The sequence below is a fragment of the Pelodiscus sinensis genome, chromosome 8 (assembly GCF_052426305.1).
Source record: "Pelodiscus sinensis isolate ZL-2025 chromosome 8, ASM5242630v1, whole genome shotgun sequence".
In the NCBI taxonomy this organism is placed as follows: Eukaryota; Metazoa; Chordata; order Testudines; family Trionychidae; genus Pelodiscus; species Pelodiscus sinensis.
Genome location: NC_143059.1, coordinates 24,044,495 through 24,069,321, shown reverse-complemented (window position 1 = coordinate 24,069,321; position 24,827 = coordinate 24,044,495). Strand labels below are relative to the sequence as shown.

General features: G+C 43.6%; 1 protein-coding gene across 3 annotated transcripts in view; it reads left to right on the top strand.

Annotated features, from left to right (window-relative positions):
- JMJD1C (jumonji domain containing 1C) overlaps positions 1–24,827 on the top strand; it is a 389,891-nt gene that overhangs the window by 58,885 nt on the left and 306,179 nt on the right. The window lies entirely within an intron of this gene.

The window sequence follows — 24,827 nt, the reverse complement described above, 5'->3', positions numbered from 1 at the left end:
AAATAGTTATAAATTGGATATTCTGCAGTCATATGGTACCACCCCAGTTTGATAGATGCACTGGAAATCCTTGCTACAGAGGATTGCAGTTTTTATGTCACTTCTTTGAGCATTCAGGGATGGAGATTGAGTCCTCACGATTTGTACACAGTAATCTATTTGTGTTTTGCTTCTGCACTGGACGTGGCAATTTCCATTTCCATGCACTCATTCTCTTTAGCCATCCAAGATTCAGAGGGATTAATCTGGGAATCAGTGTGGTTCCAATCCTGTAAACATACATGTTTGCTTTATGAAAATGCATACGGGTAAGCATGTTTGAATGTTTGATCAGAGCTTGAATATTTGAATTTTTGGAGCTTTGCTGAATAGATGCCTGAATTCAAGTAGCTAACCAATATTTTAGTCAAATAGGTTAGTGGAGTGATTGGGCAGCAAAATGGCAAATAAAATTTAATGTGGATAAGTGTAAAGTAATGCACATTGGAAAAAATAACCCCAACTATACGTACAGTATGATGGGGGCTAATCTGGCTACAACAAATCTGGAAAGAGAGCTTGGCGTTATCGTGAATAGTTCTCTGAAATCTTCCATACAGTGTGCAGCGGCAGTCAAAAAGGCAAATAGGATGTTAGGAATTATTAAGAAAGGGATAGAAAATAAGACACAGAATATCTTACTGCCCCTGTATAAAACTATGTATGGTACGCCCACATCTTGAATACTGTGTACAGATGTTGTCTCCTCGCATCAAAAAAGATATTTTGGCCTTGGAAAGGGTTCAGAAAAGGGCAACTAAAATGATTAGGGGTTTGGAACGGGTCCCATATGAAGAGAGGTTAAAATGACTAGGACTTTTCAGTTTAGACAAGAGGAGACTAAGGGAGGATATGATAGAGGTCTATAAAATCATGAGTGGTGTGGAGAGGGTGAATAAAGAAAAGTTATTTATTAGTTCCCATAATAGAAGAACTAGAGGACACCAAATGAAGTTAATGGGTAGCAGGTTTAAAACTAATAAAAGAAAGTTCTTCTTCACACAGTGCGTAGTCAACCTATGGAACTCCTTGCCAGAGGAGGCTGTGAATGCTAGGACTATAACAGAATTTAAAGAGAAGCTAGATAATTTCATGGAGGTTAGGTCCATAAAAGGTTATTAGCCAGGGGATAGAAATGGTGTCCCTGACCTCTGTTTGTCAGAGGCTGGAGATGAATGGCATGAGACAAATCACTTGATCATTGTCTTCGGCTCACCCTCTCTGGGGCACCTGGCATTGGCCACTGTCGGCAGACAGGCTCCTGGGCTACATGGACCTTTGGTCTGACCCAGTACAGCCGTTTTTATGAAAGTTATCTTTTATTTTTAATTAGATGTTTTCTCTGTGTCAAATCTCAATGACGGCCAGATTTCAGAGAAAAGGAGAATCTGCAATAATGTTTTAATAGCACAGTGTTACCAGCAAAGATGCACTAGTAAACCAATTTAGACTGGCCCTGCTAACTAGGTGGTAAATGCCTTTGTCCCAGAAGGAGATCCAGCTTCGAAGCCACTGTATCTATCACCAGCGGATCTCTCAGATGTTAATAAACACAGGCTCTGATCTTTATGTTTGAGAAATGCAAAACTGTATTGAATACAATAGGTAATAAACACAACACTAAATCAATGACCGATCCCTCACCCTCTGAAAATAAAAGGACAGGAACGATATAATTGATGTTATACTCAGTCTGTCAGAGGCAGCTGATGTTCAGGACCTGCAACCCTTTAGCTAAGGTAGCTGTCAGGGGAGGGGCACTGAGGTGTCCTTGGTGAAGTAGAGACGTTTGAGGTGATGTTAGCCTCTGCTTGCACGGCTGACAGACGCACGGCTTGTAGATTGTAACCAAAGAGCGGTTTAAAAACACCAGGAGGGCCTTCACCACAGCTGATGCCGGAGACTCTATACGGTCCCGATGATGTAGGGTCGGATATCAGGTAGCGAGGGATCACAATACTGGGCTTTCACCACAGTGTGGGCCGAAGCACCCTGAGGGCGGCAGGAGTAGAACCAGGCAGGTAAGACTGGGCCTTCACCACGGTCTCCTCTGTGACACGACTCCTTCTCCAGGTGTAGTGAGAAACTGCCGACCAGATCTCCTCAGACTTCTAGGTTTTATAGAATCCAAGGCAGGAAACTCCAATGGTCTTGAGTGCAAAGCAGGGCATGGTGCTGTGTGCAAACACGTGGTGCTGGGCGCAGACGACTGGTGCGGTGTGCATGGACATGTGCCATATGCAGAGGGTGTTTTTGGTGGCAAAAGTCCTCACAGTCTCTTGGGTTCCATTTTAAAGTCCCATCATGCACCGCAACTCCATTTTGGATTGTCCTTTTAGATTCAGTCTCCGTTTTGTTTCAGTGCATTTCTGTTAACATTAAATCCCTACTAACAACACTTTAAAAACTCCTCTTTAAAAAAAACATTTCTTAAACATGTATGCTTGGAAGAGCTAATTTTTTTCACTGTACACACATTAAATGATTTGGGCCCTATCAAATTCACAGTTCACTTTGATCAATTTCACATCCGTGGGATCTTAAAATTGGTCAGTTTTATTATTTCAGACTTTTACATCTGAAATTTCATGGCACTGTAACTGGGGGAGTGTCTTGATTCAGAAGAGGATTATAAGGGGAGTTAAAGCTATTGTAGGAGGGTTACAAAGTTGTCATATTTACTTTTGTGTGGCCTGCAGAGCTTAGTTCTGAAGGCAGCAGTTGTGGACTTGCCTGCAGCTGGAGGAGGTTCCTAGAGGTGGAGGTAAGTGTGATCTTCCCAGTGCTCCTGCAAAGGCCCCTACAGGAGTTCCTAACTGCTAGTGAGACTTAGGGCAAGTGGTAGATTACCTCATAGGCCCTGAACAAATTGAGAATTGGTGTCTCAGCCCTAACAGGAGCCATGGAGGCTGATGTCCTGAGCCCAGGCATCCTAAGCCCCAGCTGGTGCCACAAGGGATGGAGCATGGAAAGGGAGGAAAACCTGGAACTCAGTCAGAGGCTGGAGGGGGGAAGGGTGAAAGCCCTAGTGGCAGCCCACTATGCCCAGGAAGAAGCCACACTGGGTGGAAGCCCTGAATCTCAGCTGTAGCCTGGATATCCCCTAACCCTGGCCAGAGCTACTAAGAGGGGGCAGCAGCTCAGAGCTCAGGTGCCCAGTGCCTGGGCAGGAACTGCAGCAGAGGCAGGAGCGGGAAGAGAGCAACAGCAGCAGCAATCCCAGAGTCCAGTTATCCTGAGCTGGAGCAGAAGCAATGAGATGAGGAGGGAACAGAAGTCCTGAGCTCTGGCAGGAACTGCAGGGATGGGGGAGGGGAGAGGTTGACAGTAGCAAAATCAGAACTCAGGTGTCCTTAGATCAAGCAGGAGCCTGGGGGGGTTGGGGTGGGGGCAGAAAACAGATGCCCCATAACTTTTTCAACTGAAAGTTTAAATTGATAATTGAATAACTACCTAAACATCGATAGTATGTCAAAATTAAAGTAAAATTATGCAAAGCCTACATATCGCAAATTCAGAGTGTAATGATCTAAAAATAAACTTTACAATGATATAGTTCAGTGCCACCAAACAATTGACTTAGATTTCTTTGTCCATTTATCCTCTATTTAGCTATAAACTAGGGATGTTAATTATCGTTTATTTGTGTAAACATGTAACTGCTGGAAATTCTAGCTGTCACACATTTACACATTGGGAGCCAGTATTCAGGGGGGGAAGGGAGGAGCTGGCTCCTGCCTACCCCTCCGCTGCCTCTGATAAAGAGGCAGCAACATGAGGGGGCAGGTGGGTCTGTGGGAGCCACTATTTGTGCAGAGCTGGCTTGAAAGTAGCTTCCCACATGTACTGGCTCCTGCCTGCCTTTCTTATCTCTCCCCCCCCCCCCCGTTTTAAAGCAGCTCTCCCCAGCACTGGCTCCTACCTGTCCCCCCCTTGTGCTGCTGCCTCTGTGTGAGGCAGCAAGTTGGGGGCAGGCATCTCCATGAAAACTGGAATGTACAGGGAGCTGGCTTAAAAGCTGACTCCCCATGGGTACTGGCTCCTCCTCCCTCTGCTGTCTCTGATATAGAGACAGCAAGGCAGGGGAGGCAGTGCATGTAGTCAATATAATTAACAGATAAGCCCAGGCATATTGGTTACTTGTTTAGTTGATGATGTGCTAACATCTTTACTATAAATAATCCCCTTTCATAAAACATTAGTAAATGTCATAGTGTTGTTATTAATCTACATCTGTAAATATTCTAGCAATTTTTTTGTTCAGAAGAATTACATCTTGAGTATTTTGATAATTCAAACATTAAGTGCAGTGAAGATTGGCATGTTGCTCCTAATACAGACCATATGGTTTGAAAGTGCCATGGAGGGAGAGCTGGTCTGTTCAAGAGGCTGATAATGGATTCTGAATACTGTAGAACTGTTCACAATTCTAGGTTTCTCCTTCAGGTGATTTGAATTGTTAATAAGTAAAAGCATCTAAAGTCTTAGTATACCTGTGTGAAATGAGTAGGTAGATCCATAGGCTGGAAGGGACTTCCTGCATCATACAAGCATGAAATGTTCACTTACTAAATCTTGTATCAAATGCAATTTTTTTTGGTGAGTTTGAAGCATTTTATTTTAGGCATTCTTTATTTTAAGGATTCAAGCGATGAAGAAGCTATATAATCTTTTGGTAAGTTCTTTCCAATGACTAATTATCCTTACTACTTAATATATTAATGTACCTTATCTCCAGTTTGAATTAGTTTAGCTTCAACTTCCTACCATTAAATCTTGTTATGCTATTTGTATGCTAGTTTAGAGCCCCTTTTTATTCTGCATCTTTTCTCTGTGGAGGTTCTTTCACATTGTAATCAGATTTGCTCTTAACTGTTAGCACATCATAAGCCTCTTTAATTATTCTTGGTAATTGCAATAGAACATCATAGTTACAGACCTGAGCAGTCAACCATACATCCAGTTTGGAACACGAAGTATATAATGAGGCCTCAGCAGACAGGGGAAAGCAGAATTTTTCAACATAGTAAAGTTTCGAGTATTAAGTCAATGTTCAGTTGTATACTTTTGAAAGAACAAACATAATGTTTTGTTCAGTTATGAACATTTCTGAATTATGAACATTCCTGTGTTTGTAATTTTGAGGTTGTACTATATTTTCTGAATCCTTTCAAATTTTTCAACATCCTTTTTGAATTGCGGATACCAGAATGGAACACAGTAGTTCAGTAATGTTGTTATTCAGAGATAACACCTCTTCAATTGTGCTGTTTGTTCTCCTGTGTGTGGATTCAAGAATCATGTTACCTTCTTAGCAACAATATCACATTGGGAATTCATGTTTAGTTTGTTATCCTTTATGAGCTTTAAATCTTTCTCCAAGTTGCTGCTTTTCAGGATACAGTTTCTTATTTTGAAAGCATGACCTATATTATTTTTTCCCTGTATGTATGACCTTGTATTTGTCTGTACTTAAATGCCTGGTCATAAGTGCCATGTATTGCACTATATAATTCATTGTTCTTACTGTTGTTTACCATTATTCCAGTTTGTCATATGTGAATTTTACCAGAAATAATCTTATATTTTCTTCCAAATAATTCAATTTATTGGATAGCATTGTGTGAAGAACAGATCACTGTAAAACCCGCTTCAAAATGTCCCCATTCAGTGTTAATTTACTGTTCACAATTGCTTTTTGAGATCTATCAGTTTGTTTATAACTCTTCATATACTTTACATTGACTTTGTGTAATGCTGATCTTTCATCAGGATTTTATATGGTTCTGAGTTATATTTTCTATAAGGCATTTATGTCAGCAAAGTTATTTTTGTCAAACTTGTAATCTCATCAAAAAAAGATGGGAAGCTTGTCTGAGACCTGTTTTTTCTGACATTGACTTGATTCACAGTTATCTTAATTTTTACCTTTTGCATGTCAGACTTTCCATGATATTGCTGGACACTGATGTGGCTAAGTAGTCTATAGTTATCAGTCATCCTGCAGCACTATTAAATATCAACGTATTAGTTTTATTGAAGTCCTCCAGAATGTCATTGAAATGAAGATTTCTTAAAAATGATCACTGGTTCAGAGAGCTTCTTAGCCAATTATTGTAAAACTCTTGGTTCTTTGAGTGCTGTCCCTGTGAGTGCTCCATTTTAAGTTTTCATGCACCCCTGTTCTTGTAGCCAGAGACTTTTGATAACATGCTCTGTTGGGTTGCACGTATGTGGTCCCTGTTTTTTACTATTTATCCTAGCAGTTAACTGATGCTGTGTGACCAGCCCCCACTCATCTCCTTCTCTACTGCCCTGATCCAAAAGTTGGAGCACATAGCAAGGCTTCGCTGTATTTTGTAGTAAGTTTGGTTGTTACTTAGTTCCTAGCTAGCTAATTGCTAGCTTCCTTTCCTTTTTCCTTTCTCTGTGTTGGGGGTGGGGGAGGGAAGAGGGTGAGGAAAAAATACAAAACCATTTTTCTCCCTTGAATTGCAGCTACTGGCTATGGAGACCTTCAGCAATCCTCGGCATACAAAGCATTCCTGAGGGCGAAAGTCCCTGACAGGAATGCCTGGTTTCCCCAGGCTTTAAACACTGCCTCACCTGCAAGCTCGCAGTTCCTGTTTCAGACCGACCTGGACAGTGTGTTCCTTGCCTTGATGAAGCACACATCTTACAGAATTGCCAATATTGCCTCGGGCTTATGGCTCTAACAAGAGGAGCTAGAGACTTGCAGCTTAGACTCCTCCTTATGGAAAGTCTGAGACTCCAATTCAAATACAAAACTCAGGACATGCCCCTTCTTTAGCCCCACTTCAGAGCAGCCTGCCAAACATCATTTTAAGAGAAAGACCTTCATGCTCACTGCAAGAATTGACCAGAAAGAGCCATTTTACAGGCAGGTAGCTAACACTAGCAATGACTGTCAGCACTGGGAGCTGCAGTAACAGCAAACCCAAAGAAGCCAAGGACACTGTAGGCTCAGAGGCACTAATGGTGTCTAGGCAAACATCAGCATGGTACTGCTTCAAAAGGCATGCCCCTCACTCAGACACACAGGAAACACTGCTGCCTAATGCTCTGCAGCCCCTGGTACTGACAAGCTGGAAGATACAGGGACTGTTCAAACCTGCATAGCTGCAGTTCCTTTGGTAGAAGGACCTGGCAGTTGGATCTGCCCCCGATTTTCCTGTATTCACCAGTGATTGGGTTGACAGGCATTGTGGACATTTTGCATACATCAGCTTTATCCAAAATCGCTCTTCCCATGAACCATCTGGAAGACTCCTGCAACTGCCCCTCCAAATTCCAAAAGGGCTATCCACAACACATGTGCATGCTTCCTTCCCCACATTTGAGGCAGAACCATAAGTTCTTCTTTGAGGATGTCCCCGTGGGTGCTCCACTGTTGGTGCTGGGCTTGCCCTGGCGCCACAGAAAGGAGATATTTCCAGAAGCAGTACCCCGCTCGACTGTGCATGCGCCGTGGTGTCTTGCGGTGCTCACGCTCTTTTGACTGAATGCACAGTCCGGCTCCTGCCAGGTCCTCTTGACCACCTCAGGCTGCAGACAGAGGGAACTGCGCTCTTCTCCTCACTGACTCGTCCTATAGTGAAATTATCCTGTGCCTAGTTCTCGCCTCCTTCTCTCCCATTCTTATTCCTTCTGCTCATTTACAAAAAAAACCCAAACTTGTTGTAGATTAGTAGATAATTTCACTCCCAAGTTCAGTACCCCGTTCTTCTCCTCTCCCACAGTTGTACGTAGTTCTTTATTCCGTACGACTTGTTTAAAAAAAAAAAAAGCCTCTCGCTACAGCATATTACTTACCATGCCGTTGCCTGGATTAAAAAAATGCGCTACTTGTTGGGAGGCAGTGCTTGCCTTGGACAGTGACCCATCCTGCATAAGATTTCTGGGAGAAGCCTATGTTCCCCAGAAGTGCCAGCATTGCAGTAAACTTACTGCAAGGGCCAGAAGAGACAGGGACATGAGGCTGCAGATGCTTCTTTTTGATAAAGCAGCCGCTGCATCCTGCTCCTGTCTCCAAGAACCAGCCCGTGAAACACAGGGCTGCTTCTCCCTAGAGACCGTAAGCGTCTCCCACTAGATCTCTGCCTGCAGACTACCAAGGCAGGGTTAGCTCCGGAGACAAGCCGGGAACTCTGGCATGGCGAAACCATGCTCCAAAACAGCAGCGGCACCTAAGCCGGCAAAGATGGGGCATGCAGCACACTATGCCTGTGCCCAGCCCCCTGGCACCGGGAGCAAAAGAAGCGCTGAGAGCCTCATCGGCACCAGCAGCAACAGCAGCACTAGGGACTGCGCCAGCACCAGAGACTCAACCGGCGCTGACATCCATGCCGGCACAGCTGGCGCTGGCACCAGTGCCGCACCAGGCTAGAAGCAGCACTGATAGACTGACGCTGCAGACTCTTCTGTCTCGGAGCCGTTCTCCCTCGCTCCGCTTCTCGCTGGCACCGTCCTTATCTCCACCGGCACTGTGCTCGGCACCTTGCTCCCCACCTTACCTCAGCAGCTGGCAAACCTATCATCAGTCTCCACTGAATGGTAACCTATCATTACCATCTCTCTTCCTCGACTCGGACCCTCACTATAGGGGATACCACCACCTTCACTGGTCCATCTCACCTGCCTCCTCTATACCCCCTTACAACCACTATCATTGGGAGCATACCAGGTATACTTACTGTGAAGCCTGCTCACTGCTGGACAGATTATATCACCACGATGAGCCCTTGAGCTATGATTCTTGCAGCAGGTCCTCATATCATCACAGGTCCAGGTCTCATGGACGATTCTGCTGTGATTGTGCCTCTTCTAGACGATTCCTAACTCCGGCTCCCACTACACGACCACCGAGAACTACGTTCCCCCCCCCCTTCAGAACTGGAATACACTCGCCTCGATGACCAGCCACCAGAGGTATCCCCTGTCGAGTCGTCTTCTCCAGATGAAGCTGTCATCCCAGGGGACGTTTCTCCACCAGACGATCTCCAACAGTTTTAGGAGCTGTTTAAATGTGTTGTGGTCAGTCAAGAAATACCTCTGCAAGAGATGAAGGGCAACCATCGTCGCCTTTTTAGGAACCTTCAATCTCAGCACAGATCCAGATTGGCTATTCCCCTAGATGACGCAATTCTGCATATTGCAGAAGACATCTGGCATACGCCAGCGTCTGCACCTCCAATGAATAAGAAAGCTGATAGGAAATATTTTGTTCCCTCTAAAGGGATGGAATTTCTTTTCATCCATCCCCCAACCAAATTCTTTGGTTGTGGACAACGGCACACCAGAGATCGAAGACCCCACAATACAAACAACTAGGATTGGACAAAGACACGAAGAGATTAGACTTGTTGGGAAGGAAAGTTCTTTCAGCAACTTTAATGCTCCACATCGCCAATTATGCAGTTCATCTCGCTAATCACACCTTTGACATATTCTCAAAACTAACACCCTTGATGGACCACCTGCCAGATACCAAGAAACCCATATTAAAATCCCTAGTTCAGGAGGGCTTCACCTCAGCCAGGACAGCCCTCCAAATAACCAGCGACGTGGAGGATACAGCAGCCCATTCTGTCGCTACCGATGTAGTTATGCGAAGGGCTTCGTTCCTTCAAGCAGCCGGTGTCCCAAAGGAATTACAAAATAGAGTAGAAGATCTGCCCTTTGATAGAGAAAACCTGTTCACAGAAAACACGGACAGTGTGCTACGTTCGTCAAAAGATTCCCATACAACTCTCAGAACATTGAGCATGTATACACCCCCATTTAGATGGCAAAGATACACTCCTTTCCAATGTTGGTACGATTATTCATACGCAAGACATCAATGGCAACAACAACAGCAAAGGAATTTCAACCACCACTGCTTGTGACAGAGACACCAGAGACGATGGAACATGGGTAATCGTGGTCAGAACACATCGAACAACAAGCGGCAAGTTTGATGCTTTGGTCGGGGGTTCGCAAACAGTTCTCCATAGCAGCAACCATCACCACACCCTACTCTTCCATCAACGCCTAAAGCCTTATTACCATCAATGGACCAACATCACTACAGACAAATGGGTGCTGGAAATTGTTCAATCAGGTTATGCCATCCCTCTCACTTCCATTCCTTCCTCCACCACTCCTGCCCCATCCCTTTTTAGGGACCCTCTCACAAGGCCTTTTTACTTATCGAGGTCAACCATCTCCTCTCGTTGGGTGCTATAGAACCAGTCCCAACGGAGTTCAAAGACAAAGGGTTTTATTCTCACTACTTTCTGACCCAGAAAGTCGGGAGGATGGCAACCCATTCTAGACCTCTGCTTTTCGAACAAATTTCTGCACAAGCAAAGATTCTGTATGATTACCCTAGCTGCTATAATTCCTGGGTTAGATTTCAACAACTGGATTGTGGCCCTTGACCTCCAGGATACCTACTTTCACGTCTTCATCCATCCGATACGCAGAAGATTCTTAAGATTTGTTGTGAGCATGGACCACTATCAGTACAAGATCCTGCCATTGGGCCTCTTCTCTGCCCTCAGGGTATTCTCAAATTGCAGCCTACCTCCATCATCAAGGAGTTATCTTCCCATATCTGAACGACTGCCTGCTCAAGGGCTGGACTGCCGACAAAACCCTTTGTATGATCCACAATACCAGACAAACTTTTTGAGCTCTGGGACTCCTCGTCAACAAACAAAGTCCACTTTGCATCTGACGCAAGGTCTGGAATTCACAGGAGCCCGCCTGTATTCCAGAACAGCCAGGGCCTACTTACCCCTACAAAGATTCCAGGCTATCCAAGACGTCATTCAGATAATCCAAGGCAGCCCCATTGTTCAGGTCATTACCTGCCTGAGGCTTATGGATCACTTCGCAACCACCACTTACGTCGTACACCATGCCAGACTACACTTCCAGGCTCTTCAGTACTGGTTGACACTCGTGTATGATCCCACCAGACACGATCTACACAGATCAGTGAGTCCGCCACAGTCTGTACTTCTCTCTCTCACCTGGTGGACGAGCCGTATGAACCTTCTTTCCGGGGTTCTGTTTCAACAACAACCACCACAGCAGCATATCACCACAGATGCTTCTCTTCTGGGTTGGGGTGGACATATGGAATCAATTTCTGTCCAAGGATGATGGTCCGCATCAGAGACCTGTCTCCATCTAAATCTTCTAGAATTACGAGCCATTTTCAACCCTTGCAAAAGTTGCCGTGCATGCATTCACGGTACAACCGTGAGAATCCTCACAATGTCTCAGCCATGTACTACGTGAACTGCCACGGCGGCGCTCAATCTCATTCCGTTTGCACGGAGTCAATCCGATTTTGGAATTGGTGCATTCACCATGACATGACACCAGTGGTGTCCTCCTTACTTGGAACCACAAATGACATCATGGATTTTCTCAGCAGGCACTTCGCCACGGAACACGAGTGGGAACTACATGATGGCATTCTCCACGACCTCTTTCGACGATGGGTTTTTCCCACGATAGATCTCTTCATGACCTACCACAACAGGAATTGCCCCCAAATACTGTTCCAGAGCCGGTCTAGCCCCCAGATCCCTGGGAGATGCATTCCGTACCAACTGGAGAGGCTCTCTTCTGCCCATAGTCCTCATCCCCAAAGTCCTACAGAAACTGAAATCAGTCAGTCATGATCATATTGATAGCTCCAGCATGGGCTTGCCAGCATTGGTTGCCATTCCTCCATCGCATGTCGTGTCTAAGGCCAATTCAGCTTCCATTACTTCTGGATCTCCTAACCCAGAAGGGCGGCTCTCTGCGACACCCCCAAATTGACACCCTGAAACTTACAGCATGGCTCCTAACTGGCTCTAACAGCACTAACAGTGGAGCTCCCATGAGGACACCAACTCGAAGAATGACAGTTACTACACCAAGGTGAGTCACTTTGCTTTTCCTCATGGACAGCACACTCTTTATGTTCTAAATCAATTGGTAGAGCGGCTGTCCGATCACGCTCACTAGGCGCGGAAGCATTCAGGTTCTAGAACTGGTCCCTGAAGAACGACATAACTCCAACAGCAATATATATACCAGGCTGACAGAACATCTCTGCAGATAGGCTGTTCCGAGAAACATCTGGTCAGTCTGAGTGGGAATTCAGCCTCCACATCATCCTTACAGTCTTCCGGCAATGGAATTTCACAGTTATAGACTTATTTGAGACAGCATTAAACCACAAATGCCACCATTTCTGCTCCCGAGTGGGTCAAGGCAAAAGATTGGAGGGGGAGATGTCTTCATGCTTCCCTTCTATATGCCTTTCCGCTGACTCCCCTGCTCTCCAGTGTGATCAACAAAATTCATGAAGACTGAGCCACAGTGATCCTAATAGTGCCCTACTAGCACTATTCAACCGAAAACAACCGTGGTTTCCCTACCTGCATCATCTATCAATTGCTCACCCAAGTCCCCTCATAAGATTTATTTTGTCCCAATCCTCCAATTTGCCTAGGTCACTCTGGACCCTGTTCCTACCCTCCTGCGTGTCTACCTCTCCCATCAGCTTAGTATCAGACACAAACTTGCTGAGGATGCAATGCATCCCATCACCCAGATCATTAATGAAGATGTTGAACAAAACCAGCCCCAAGGCTGCCAACTAGACTTCGAGATATTGATTACTCCCCATTGAGCCAGATGATTTAGCCAGCTTCCTTTCCTCCTTAATCTATTTATCCAAACCATATTTCTTTAACTTGCTGTCAAGGATACTGAGGGAGACCGTATCAAAAGCTTTGCTAAGTTCAGGTATATCATGTCCACAACTTTACCCATATCCACAGAGCCAGTTACCTCATTATAAAAGGCAATTACTTGGTCAGGCATAACTTGCCCTTGGTGAATTCATGTTGATTGTACCCAATCATCTTCCTCTCTTTCAAGTATTTCAAAATGGGTTCATTAAGGACCTGCTCCATGATTTTTCTGGGAGCTGAGGTGAAGCTCACTGGTCTGTAATTCCCTGGTTTCTCCTTCCTTCCCTTTTAAAAAATGCGAACTATATTTGCCTTCTTCCAGTGTCTGTAACCTCCCCCGATCACCATGAGTTTTTAGAGATAATGGTCAATGACTCTTGAATCACATCAACTCCTTCAGCACCCTCAGATGCATTAGATCTGGCCCTATGGATTTGTGCACATACTAGTTTCTCTAAGTAGTCCTTTACCTGTTCTTTCACTATTGAGGGCTGCTCACTTCTTTCCCGTTCTGTGTTGCCCAGTCTAGCACTCTGGGAGCCAACCTTGTCTGTGAAGATGTAGGCCAAAAAAAAAAAGATAGTACTTCAGGTTTTTCCACATCATCTGTAATTTGCTCCCTCATTCCCTGAAGGTCCCACACTTTCCAAGACCACCTTGTTGTTAATATACCTGTAGAAACCCTTCATATCACTTGAATAATTGGAGTTTCAGCTAGCTTTGGTGTTGATGATTACACCTCTGCATGCTTGAGAAATATTTTTGTACTTCTGGCTAATCATCTGTCCAAGTTATCACTTCTTGTATGCTTCCTTTTGATCTTTAAGCTTATGGAAGGTTTCTGTTATTCCATGTTTGTTGTTTTGCCATATTTGCTGTTCTGTCTGTACTTTTAGGATGATTTGCTTCTGTATCCTCAATATGGTGTCTTTAATATACAGCCAGTACTCCTAGACTACTTTGTCCCTCTTACTAGCCTTCCAAGTGATTGTGCCCCTCAATTTCCTGAGGGAGTCAGTTTGCTTTTCTGAAGTCCAGAGTCTGTGTTCCTTCTGCTGTCCTTTTGTCAAGCTCCTGAATTCAACTATATCATAGTCACTCAGATCTCCATCTATTTGTACTTCCGCTATTACTTTTTCCCTGTTGAGCAGCAAGTCAAGAGGATTGTTTTCCCCACACTTGAACGAGGAAGTTATCCCCAACACTCTCAAAATGTTTCTGGATTTTTCTGCGTGCTTCTGTATTGCCCTTCCTGTGCAGGTGTCGGGTGATTTGAAGTTCCCTATGAGAGCCACGACCTGTAACATGGAAACTTCTGTTAAGCTGTCTAAAGAATGCTTTGTCTACCTCATCCTCCTGATCTGGTGGGCTATAGAAGATGCATCACTATTTTGGTACCTAGGTAGCCTTTTCCTTCCACATGGAGAATGCAGGAGTACGTGACTTGCATCTGAAACTCCTTTATACTTTTTCCCAAAGTAGTCTGCTGAGATCCCTTTCAAGGTAATTCTTAACAGTATCATTTGTGCTCATGTAGAAAAGTAGGAAGAGGAAGTGATCTGATTGTTTGACCAGTCTTGGCACACACGCTCACATCGTGATTCTAGCTCTAGGCAAGCAGCACACTTCTAGGGTTTGCTGCTCTGGACTGCAGATGGACGACTTACCTTCCTTAAAAGGGAGCCACTGACCACCACCACTTGTCTCATTCTCTTTGGAATGATGTTTGTGGAATCCCTAGCCCTAGGACAATGCATTCCTTGCCTTCTGGTTGATGGAGTTGGTCTCTTTTTCCTTGTTTAGAATAACTCTTTCAAACCATTCTCCACCATAATACTTGTGCAGAGCCTGAAAATGGCTTCTTATCTGTATCTTCATTGAGAATACATGGGTTCTCCTTTTTTGTCTTCTGGTAATCACATGCAGCCAGTTTTCTCTCCTCTCTGCACTGCCCTTTCTGATTGTTCAATAAACTGTGTCTGCAGTATAAAACATGGATTTCTATACAGAAATCCTCACTTTCTGTGATGCAATGCAGGGTTGATACTTGGGCCTCTGTTCCTTTAACCTTCTCTTCCCACATGGAGACGAGTTTGCACTCTGTAGAGATGATGTTACTTGTATCCTCTGGGAGAGAGAGACAAACATGGTACTTCCTGTGCAGGTCAGAACAGGTGATCACTCACTGTCCATATTATCTTCCTTCAGTGAGCCTCTTCAGATAGGGTTGCCAACTCTCCCAGACTGGACACCATTGCCACAAATGGCATCTGGTTGGGAGAGTTGACAGCCTTGCTTACAAAAACATGAAAAGCAAAGAAAAACTCTGTAATAAATTAGCTCCCAGGCAAACTACCTGTTTCCCCATCTTCTGTTTGACTTAATAGTAATATCATCATCAGGTGTTCAGAAGTGTGTGTCTCAGTAATGTGCTTCATAGCAAACATGAGTGGATAGTTTTTCCATCAGCAGTATACTGCGTATTAAATCCTAATATGGATCCATGGGGATGAGTATTCCAGTCAGGCAAAGGCTGTCTTATTTCATTGAAAGCTATCTGCTTAATTTCATGACATGCTCTGGTAGCAAGGTCAACAACTTGGTCTTAAATATTTTCAGCATTTGATTGACAAAACCTTCAAGAAGTGGATTAAGAATATTTCTGAAGCCTGACTCTTTTATCAAGTTACCATTCTATTAAGTTACCATTCACTGTTAATTCAAGGCAAGCTTCAGGCAAAAGATACTCATTTTCACTTTTGTCTTGCTGTTCAAGATAGAAACAAGAGTACATTTGTTTGTGAATAATTTGTCCCTACCCCAGAGATTTAGGATTGGCTGCTTCCTTGTGTGAACTGGCCTCACATGGCAATAGCTTCTCTTGAGGAAGGATGCTACACTTGTTTGAGTGACATCTTTAAATTTACAAAAAGCAGTCACGTAGCACTTTAAAGACTAGCAAGATGGTTTATTAGGTTAAGAGCTTTTGTGGGGCAGACCCACTTCTTCAGATTTGAAAAAGTGGGTCTGCCCTATGAAAGCTCATCACCAAATAAACCATCTTGTTAGTCTTTAAAGTGCTACGTGACTGCTTTTTTTGTTTTACCAAGATCAGACTAACACAGCTAGCTCTCTGTTACTTTACATTTACAGTGACTTACACAATGTATTATGTGTTTCCATTAAAACAGTCTTAAAATTACCAACTTAAATGGAAATATTTTTGGCCTGGTCAAATGAGAACTTTATCAGGATTTTTTGGCCTGTACCCGTACATAGTTGCTTGAGAGTTGTAACAAAAGAATAACTGAATATTACACGTTGTATCTTCCCCTGGAACATGCAGCCTGAAGGTGTGTCATCCCCATTTCATGATGATGAGTGAAAGGGAAGCTGAATTAGCACCTGTTATCAATGATACTGTGGGGACCAAATAGGAACAGCCTCAATTTGAGCCTGGGAGTGGGGCCTGCAGCATGGCCAAAACAATGCACTATTTTGTTTGTTCTACTTCAATTTAATGCAACTGAAAACTTTCCAACATTCTTGTATGATTAAGAATGAGAGTTAATAAATACTTAACTTGGAAATATAAGAACATAGAAAAGTAGCCATGAAGAGCAGCAGCACTTTATTAATATTTGTTTTCCTATATTAAACAATAAAAGATGCTAAACTGTGGAACAGGAAAATTTTTAAACATCCATCAAAACATAGTAATTCTGTTCTGGAAAAAAAACCTTATTTGATCTAGTGGACAGAGGGGAGTTCCAGATCTTGGCCACTATGCCGATGAGGTGACCATGGAATTATTAGATAAGCACTGCTATAGAACCTCTCTTCTTCAGTCCCCTTCCCTTCCTACCTTCATTTTTCTCATCAGTGCCCTCCTCCCCATTCATTCCAGGCATCGTTCAATGCCGATTTCCTACAGGCCTCCTTCAGTAGTAGAGTTTTCAGACATCTGATTTTCGTCTAGAACAACTAATTGAAAAGGAACACTCTGATGGCTATGTCATGTCCACTTGGCACAGGCCTTGGAAGTGGCTGACATGTCCCTGTGGCCCCCTGAGCCCAGGGACAGTTAGAGAAGCTCCATGCATTGCCCCGATTCTGAGCGCCAGCTATGCAGCTCCCATTTGTTTTGATTTTCACCATCGTTGGTGGTGACTGGATGACTAACAGGGTGACTGCAAGCAGAAAAGGAGGAGGTTTAGAAGTTATAATAGGAAAAAGAAGAAGCTAAACATTACTTAGAGAAGTTAGAGGTCTTTAAATTACCAGGACCTGATGAAATACATCCTAGAATATTCAAGGAGCTGATGGAGGAAGTATCTGAGACATTAGCTATCATCTTTGAAAAGTCATGGAAGTCGGGAGACATTCTGGAAGCCTAGAAAAGGGCAAATATAGTGGCCATCTATAAAAAGAGAAAGAACAACAACCCAGGAAACAAGACCAGTCAGCTTAACTTCTGTGCTAGGAAGGAGAATGGAGCAAATAATTAAGGAATTTATCTGGAAAATAATGAGGTGATAGGTAACAGCCAGTATGGATTTGTAAAGAACAAACCAATCTGATAGCGTTTTTTGATAGGTTAACAAGCCTTGTAGAGAAGGGGGAAACAATAGATGTGATATACCTTGACTTTAGTAAAGTATTTGATATAGTCTCACATTACCTTCGTATCAATAAACTAGTGAAATATAACCTAGATGGTGCTACTATGAGCTGGGAATGTAACTGGCTCAGAGTAGTTATTAGTGGTTCCAGACATGCTGGAAGGGTATAACAAGTGCGGTTTTGCTGGGATCAGTTTTGGGACTACAGGCAGTCCCCGACTTACGCGGATCCGACTTATGTCGGATCCGCAGTTACGAACGGGGCTGCCCTGGAGTACACGGACTGTGGGACCTCGAGGTCCCGCCGCCCGTGTACTCCGGGCGAGAAAAGCTGCTCCCTGGTCTGCAGACTAGGAAGACGCGGAGCAAAGCCGCTGCCTGAGGCGCCCCCCCCTCGCCCCTCTCGCCCCCGTGGCTTTGCAAAGCCGCGGGGGTGGGCTCGGGCAGCGGGGCAACCTAGGCGCGTCTGGGCTGCTCCGCTGGTGGCTTCCGCGGCTTTGCAAAGCCGCGGGGAAAGCCGGCAGCGGGACAGCCCAGACGCCCCGCGGCTGTCGCGCTGCTGGCGTCCTCAGAGGCTTTGCTCCCCGTCTCCCTGGTCTGCTGGTCTCCAGCAGACCAGGGAGACTGGGAGCAAAGCCGCGGAGGACCCAGGCGGCGGGACAGCCGCGGGGCGTCTCGGTCCGCCGCCCGCGTCTTCCTGGTCTGCTGGGGCGGGGGGGCCCAGATAGTACGCCGCCCCCCCCCCCCCCAGCAGACTAGGCTTTTCTCTGGACGCCTGTGGCAGAGCAGCTGGGGCACTGCCGGTTGGTCCCGCAGCGCCGCTCTGGGCGCTACTGGAGCAACCTAGCAGCACCCCAGCTGCTCTGCCCCAGGCGTCCTGATTTAGCCGCTGCTGAAACTGACCAGTGCTGAGTACAGGAAGCCCGAGGCAGAGTTGCTCTGCCTCGGGCTTCCTGGAATCAGCTGCTGATCAGTTTCAGCAACAGCTGACTTGGGGACTCTTGGGGTTCTTAAGTTGATTCTGTATGTAAGTCAGAACTGGCGGTCAGTTTCAGCAGTGGCTGAATCTGGACGCCAGTTCCGACTTACATACAGATTCAACTTAAGAACAAACCTACAGTCCCTATCTTGTACGTAACCTGGGGACTGCCTGTAGTTTTGTTGAATACCTTCATCAGCAATTTAGATATTGGCATAGAGAGTAAACTTATTAAATTTGTCAGTGATCTAAGCTCAGAGGGGTTGCATGTGCTTTAGAGGATAGGGTCATAATTGAAAATGGTCTGGACAAACTGGAGAAATGGTCTGAGGTAAATAGGATGAAGTTTAAGAACAAATGCAAAGTACTCCCAATATGAAAACAGTTAGTTTCATGCATATAAAATGGGAAGTGGCTGTCTAGGAAGGAATTGTACAGAAAGGGATCCTTAGATCATAGTGTCGTCTTCTTAAACCTTTGTACTCCAAGTGGAGCATAGGTCATATACAAGTGTCCTCCACTGCACTCTGACTTGAGACAAAACTTCTAGCTGACTCCAGGAGTACTCCAGTTGTTGTCCTTCAGTTTCAGTAGATCTTCTCCACGTTGTCTGAGATCTTCCTCTTTTGCGGTTTCCTTGTGAGTTCTATGTAAGAGCTTGACAGACTATGCTGGATGATGGTTTTCTGAGAGTGTGGCCTAGCCATCCCTATTTTCTTCTCTTGATTTGAATGTGAAGTGTTTTTTGTCTTGCTCTGTTCCAAAGCTCCTCATTTGTGAGTCTTGCCATTTGATGCGAAGGATGTACCTCAGGCATCCGTTTATGAATGTCTGTAGCTTGTGATTTGAAGACTTTTTAGCTTGCCATGTCTCACATCCATACAAGAGCACACTCTTCAGATTTGTGTTGAAGATTCACAGTTTCCTCTTTGCAGATATTATTTGTGAACTCCAGATGGGACACAGAGTCTTGAATGGAGCTGTTGCTTTCCCTATCCTAGCATTGATATTCTTGTCTGTTCCTCTGTCTCTGCCTATAATAGAGTGCACCACAAACTAAATATGGGTCAATAGTGTGACATTGTTGCAACAATGGAGTAAAAGACATAACCTATGAGAGAAGACTCAGAAAATTGGGTTTGTTTAGTTTGGAAAAGAGAAGACTGAGGGGACATAAAGGCAGTTTTTCAAGTGCCTGAAAGGGTGTTAGAAAGAGGAGGGAGGAAAAATTCTTAGTTATTGTCAGTGTCACAAAAGGAGTTAAACACTTTTAAACAAATGCCAGAAAGAAAGTTCACATAATGTCTGGTTTAAGGACTCTCACCCTACCAGTTTTCTACTCAGGATTGCAATGGTAACAAAGTGGCAAAAAGAATTTTCACTTGTTTTAAAAAATGACTGTCTCTTTGGTTCAGACTTTGCAAAAATTCTTTGCTCTATGACTTGAGACCAAACTTGGAAAATTTGAGCTTGAATTGTAGCAGTTTGACTAAATTATTCAAGCCACGTAGACTGGGAGTTCTTGGGTAGCCTGAATTATAGTTGGTGTTGTCTACTCCTAGGGCAATATCAAAATCTTAATGAACTTTATGATTTAATAATAGTATTACAATGATTTTAGCAAGTGATTGTTAGAGCAGAAACTCAGTGATTTGTTGCTGACAGTATGATTGATTTGATAATGCCGCGATATCAATTTATGCAGTGCCATGAAGTCAGGAATGTGAATAAAATAGAGCTGGAACTGTGATATAAAGGCTCATGTTCAGTTTTTTTTTCTATCTTTTCTGGACTGTAATTTTTTGCTCTAGTTTTTGAGGGCTTGTCTTCGCTACTGGGGTAAGTTAGTCTGAGGCCTGGTCTATACCATTTTCTTCTCCCGCCTCCCATCTTTCTAAGATAAAGAACTTTAGCGATGTGAATAGCATAGCTAAGGTTGACATACCTCGTACCTACTTACCTCGGTGTCTTCCATGCAGTAAGATTAACAGTTGATGCTCTCCTGTTAGTTCCTCCTACTCTTCTTGTCCTGGTGGAGTATTGGAGTGTCAATTTATCACTTCTATACAGACAAGATAAATTGACCACCAGTGTATCTATCGCTGAAGTGTAGATCCACCAAATAGTAAAGTCGAGTCTTAAATTACGCTACTCCAGCTACATTATTCATTTTGCTTAGGTTGACTGACTGTGGTGTCTTTGCTGTATTGTATTGATGAGAGATGCTCTCCTATTGACTTACCTTACTCTTTTTGGAAAGGTGAAGTTCTGGAATCTACCAGAAATTATTCTGCCTTTTTATTAGTGGGTCTTCACTAGACCAACGAAATAGACACTAGGGATGTGGAAGTGTAGCCATGCACATGGTTCATCAATGAGTGTGGGCTAATGTTCATGGCTATAGGCAGACTCCCCATGCACGCTGGCTCCTGGGCAGCCAACAGCCTCCCTGCGTGAAACCACTGAATCCATAATAGACACCCGATGCATTGATTGCACCAATGTCAATCTCCCCAGTACTGAAGACGAGCAGAAATTTTCTGACAAGTAAACTGTCCTGAGTAGAAGCTAGCTAACATACAAAATAAATTGAGTATGTTTACCTCATGTCACTTTGATGTATTTGTTGAACTTGTCAAAGTATATAAAATATACAACTTTTGTATGCATACCATATTTAGCTTGATCATTCAGTTTGATTTCCTAGGTCTTCACTTTAAATAGGAGTGGCCTGTGATATCAAGATTTCAGTATAATTGTGAACATGAATATTACTTGTAAAATGGGAGTTTAGGAAAAAATACAAAATGCTTACTTGTTTTGAGATTACTGAAAATAGATGGACAGCTATATTCTCATAAGAAATCTGTTGGAAGTTTACAATCTATATTAAGATTTTGCACAACGTTCAAAATACTTAAGTTTATTTTACAAGATTTGAAATTAGGATTTGTAGTATTAATAAACATAATTTAAACATCTTAACCAAGTACAGTAACAATAAGATTCCTTCTCCAATATTAACTTATTCTTCTAGCTTGTATTGACTTCTTGGATTTGTTGGACCTCATCTTTGAGAATGTGCATGACATGGAGGGAGTGGTTCAGGATTGGTTGTATATGTCCTGCACGTTCAGGGAGGTTGTGAACAGCATTGATTGCTATTATGATCCATGCTGTTTATGGGATAAATTATTTTTTAAATAAAAATATTACAGAACTGTTTGCATTATTTGAGTGTCAGTTTGGCTAAATGAATGTTCGTGTATCAACTGACATGTTTGCAAAAGAAGAGACTAAGGGGGGATATGATAGAGGTCTATAAAATCATGACTGGTGTGGAAAAAATGACTAAGGAAAAGTTATTTACTTACTCTCATAAGGAGTCACCAAATGAAATTAATAGGCAGCAGGTTTAAAACAAAAGGAAGTTTTTCTTCACTCAGTGCACAGTCAATCTGTGGAACTCCTTGCCAGAGGATGTGGAGAAGACTAGGGCTTTAACAAAAAAAGCTAGATAGATTAATGGGGGTTAGAGCTATCAATAGCAATAACCAAGATGGGTAGGAATGGTGTCTCTAGCCTCTGTTTGTCTGGAAATGAATGACAGGAGGGATCATGTGAGGATTACCTATTGTGTTCCCTCCTTCTGGGGCATCGGGTATTGGCCACTGTCTTTAGACAGATTACTGGGCTAGATGGACCTTTGGTCAACTCAGTATGGCTGTTCTTCTGTCTGATTCAGATATTTACAGATTTACTATATGGTAATTTGCCTTCCACCCCCCCCCCCCCCCCCAAGTCTGCATATAAAGGAATTTATTACTTGAGTGATGTTCTAAACTTATTCCAATAGAAATGTTTGTAATACTGTGTAATGATATTAAATGTTTTACATTGCTGTTGTGAGAGGAGGGCGGGGCATAACAAATATAAGCTTCAGGCAATGGTGTGGTTAATATCAGAGTGGCGTGCTGATGTTCCTTCATTCCCATGTAACCCTTTGTTACATCTGCTATGTCATAAATAGGATCCTACCACATTCATGGTTTATAATGGCCAATTTTATGACCGTACGATTTGAAAATGGGTCAATTTAATACTTTTAGTTTCTTAAACATGAATTTTCACAGTGGTGTAACCATGAGGTCCCGACCCAAAAAGAGACTGTGGTGGGCGGGTGGGGTGTTTTGGAAACTTGTTGTAGGGAGGTCATGGGATTACCACCCTCACTTCTGTGTTGCCTCTGGAGCTACACTCAGAAGGCAGCAACCACAGGGGTCTGATCTCCCCTGTACTGCTGGGCGCACCCCAGGTAGGGGCTCCTCACTAATAGTCCTGACTGCGGTGGGGGAGGGGTACAATACTTGCTGTTTCTCTGCATAGCTGCAGAAAGTGCTGCCCCCACTGCCTCTCAATTAACTGCAGGAACCTCAAGTTGCTGTCCAGTCCCAGATAGTGTCTTGAGGAGGAGGCACCCCAAGGTGGTTCCCACCACCAGAGCAGTTTGCAGGGGAGGGACAATTCCTATCCTTCCCTTTCCCAGTTGGATCTAGGAAGCCGCCTTTGATGGGGCATTCCTAGGAACAAGGAGACATCAGATTTCACAGGAAAGGGCTTCTTTCAGGGTCAGAGGTGCATTTTTCACAGTTATAACATTGGTAGGGCCCTAGCATCAGAATGCCAGCTCGTTAGACAGGGCCTGGTTGAATCCATATCACTGAGGACCCTCAGCAAACAGCTGGTATGAGACCCAATATTCTGTGCCACCTGCCAAGTGAGTGAAGAAGTGTGTATTATACACAAGTCACTTTAGATGACTTGTCATGTCCCTGTAAAGTTATGGAATGATGATAGTATATGCAGCTTAACACTATTGCCTGAAATAATAGTTGATTACAGTTTTGCTTAACCAGATTTCCTTTATTTTTTTTATAGATAGTCTGTTATTTTAGAAAGGCATTTCAGTAGCTTGCGGGATGTTCTGTTTGTTTCCACTGCTGGAAAATTTTTGCCTTAAATATTATTGGCCCTTTTCCATTCCTAAAATACTAAAAGAAATCAGTTACAGCTCCTTAATTTACAAAACCATTATTTAGTTTTGTGGTATTTCATAATTCCACACTGCATTTATGGAACCAGTACAGTCTAGACTCTGAAACAGTGCTGAGGTTGAATTTCTGATTAACAGGATCAAAACACCAGGGGGGTAGTGTTGGTTCTACAAAACTTAACAGTTGTGTTCCCTCCTTTTCCTTTCACTTCTGCCCACATTGATAGTGATTCCTTTAAAATAGAGGGGAGAGTGACTTTTAAATGTAAAACCAGAAACAAATACATAATTTTGAAGATCACGTAACACCCTAAAAAAGTGAACAAGTGTTTTTTCTCCTTTTCGGGTTCCTTAAATGTTTTATTCCTGGCATATGCTCCAGCATGCACTATGCTGTTGATTTAAGCCTATCATACTTCATGGATCTGTTCTATATGAAGTAATTTAGGTGGTTTTTTTTTACTTTCCAGTATACTGCACAATGTGGTGGCCCTTTTTTTAAAGGGCACGTAATTTAACCATTTATCCTCAGTGGATAAAGTCCAGTTCATGTACAGGTAGAGGTTGAGCCTTTTTGGTCTGGGATTCTCTGGTCTGGCAGGACCAGCATCTGGGGCTGACAACCAACAAGTCCACGGCATGGGGTAAGGGAGCCCTGCTAGCTGGGGGCAGAGAGTGCCACTGGTGAGAGTGGGTGTGGGAGACAGGGAAACCCGCTACCTGGGTTCAATGAGCCCCGCTGACTGAAGTGGAGATGGGGCCATAGAGCCCTGTTGGCTGGAGTAGGGCTGGTGGTCTGTGGCCTGACTTCTCCTGGTGGGGCAAACTCTCTAGTTTGGGACAGCTCGGGTCTCAAAGGTGCCAGGCCAGGGGGTCCAACCAGTATTGTGTATACTCTGCTATTCCCAGGATAGCACATGCTTCCAACTTTCAGAAGGAGCTTCTGATCGCCTATTCTGTGTGCAGGATGAGGAATGTTAGAAATGTAATTCTAACAAATGTAATTCTACTCTAAGGTAGCCTATTCATGATTTTTGTGTATTTTATGGCTACAGGTCATCTTTAAACTAGGTTCTGTATTTGGAATTGAAGGTCTTTCTTGTTTGAAGATTGAATATCAGTAAGTTAGAATATTTTTATTATATTAAAATTGAAAATGTTGTGGAATGTTAGCTTGTATAAAGGTAGATCTGCATAAAATTAATTTGCTATATAAACTTATTTCTTGTCCATAGTGGTTCCTTGTATGTGACATCCGCTTAATATCTAAAACATTTTTTACACTTTTAATAATATGTGATTAGAATTGGCCTATAGAATTGTGTGATTTATAAATAGATTTTTAGGGAAGTACTTGTAAAATACAGAAA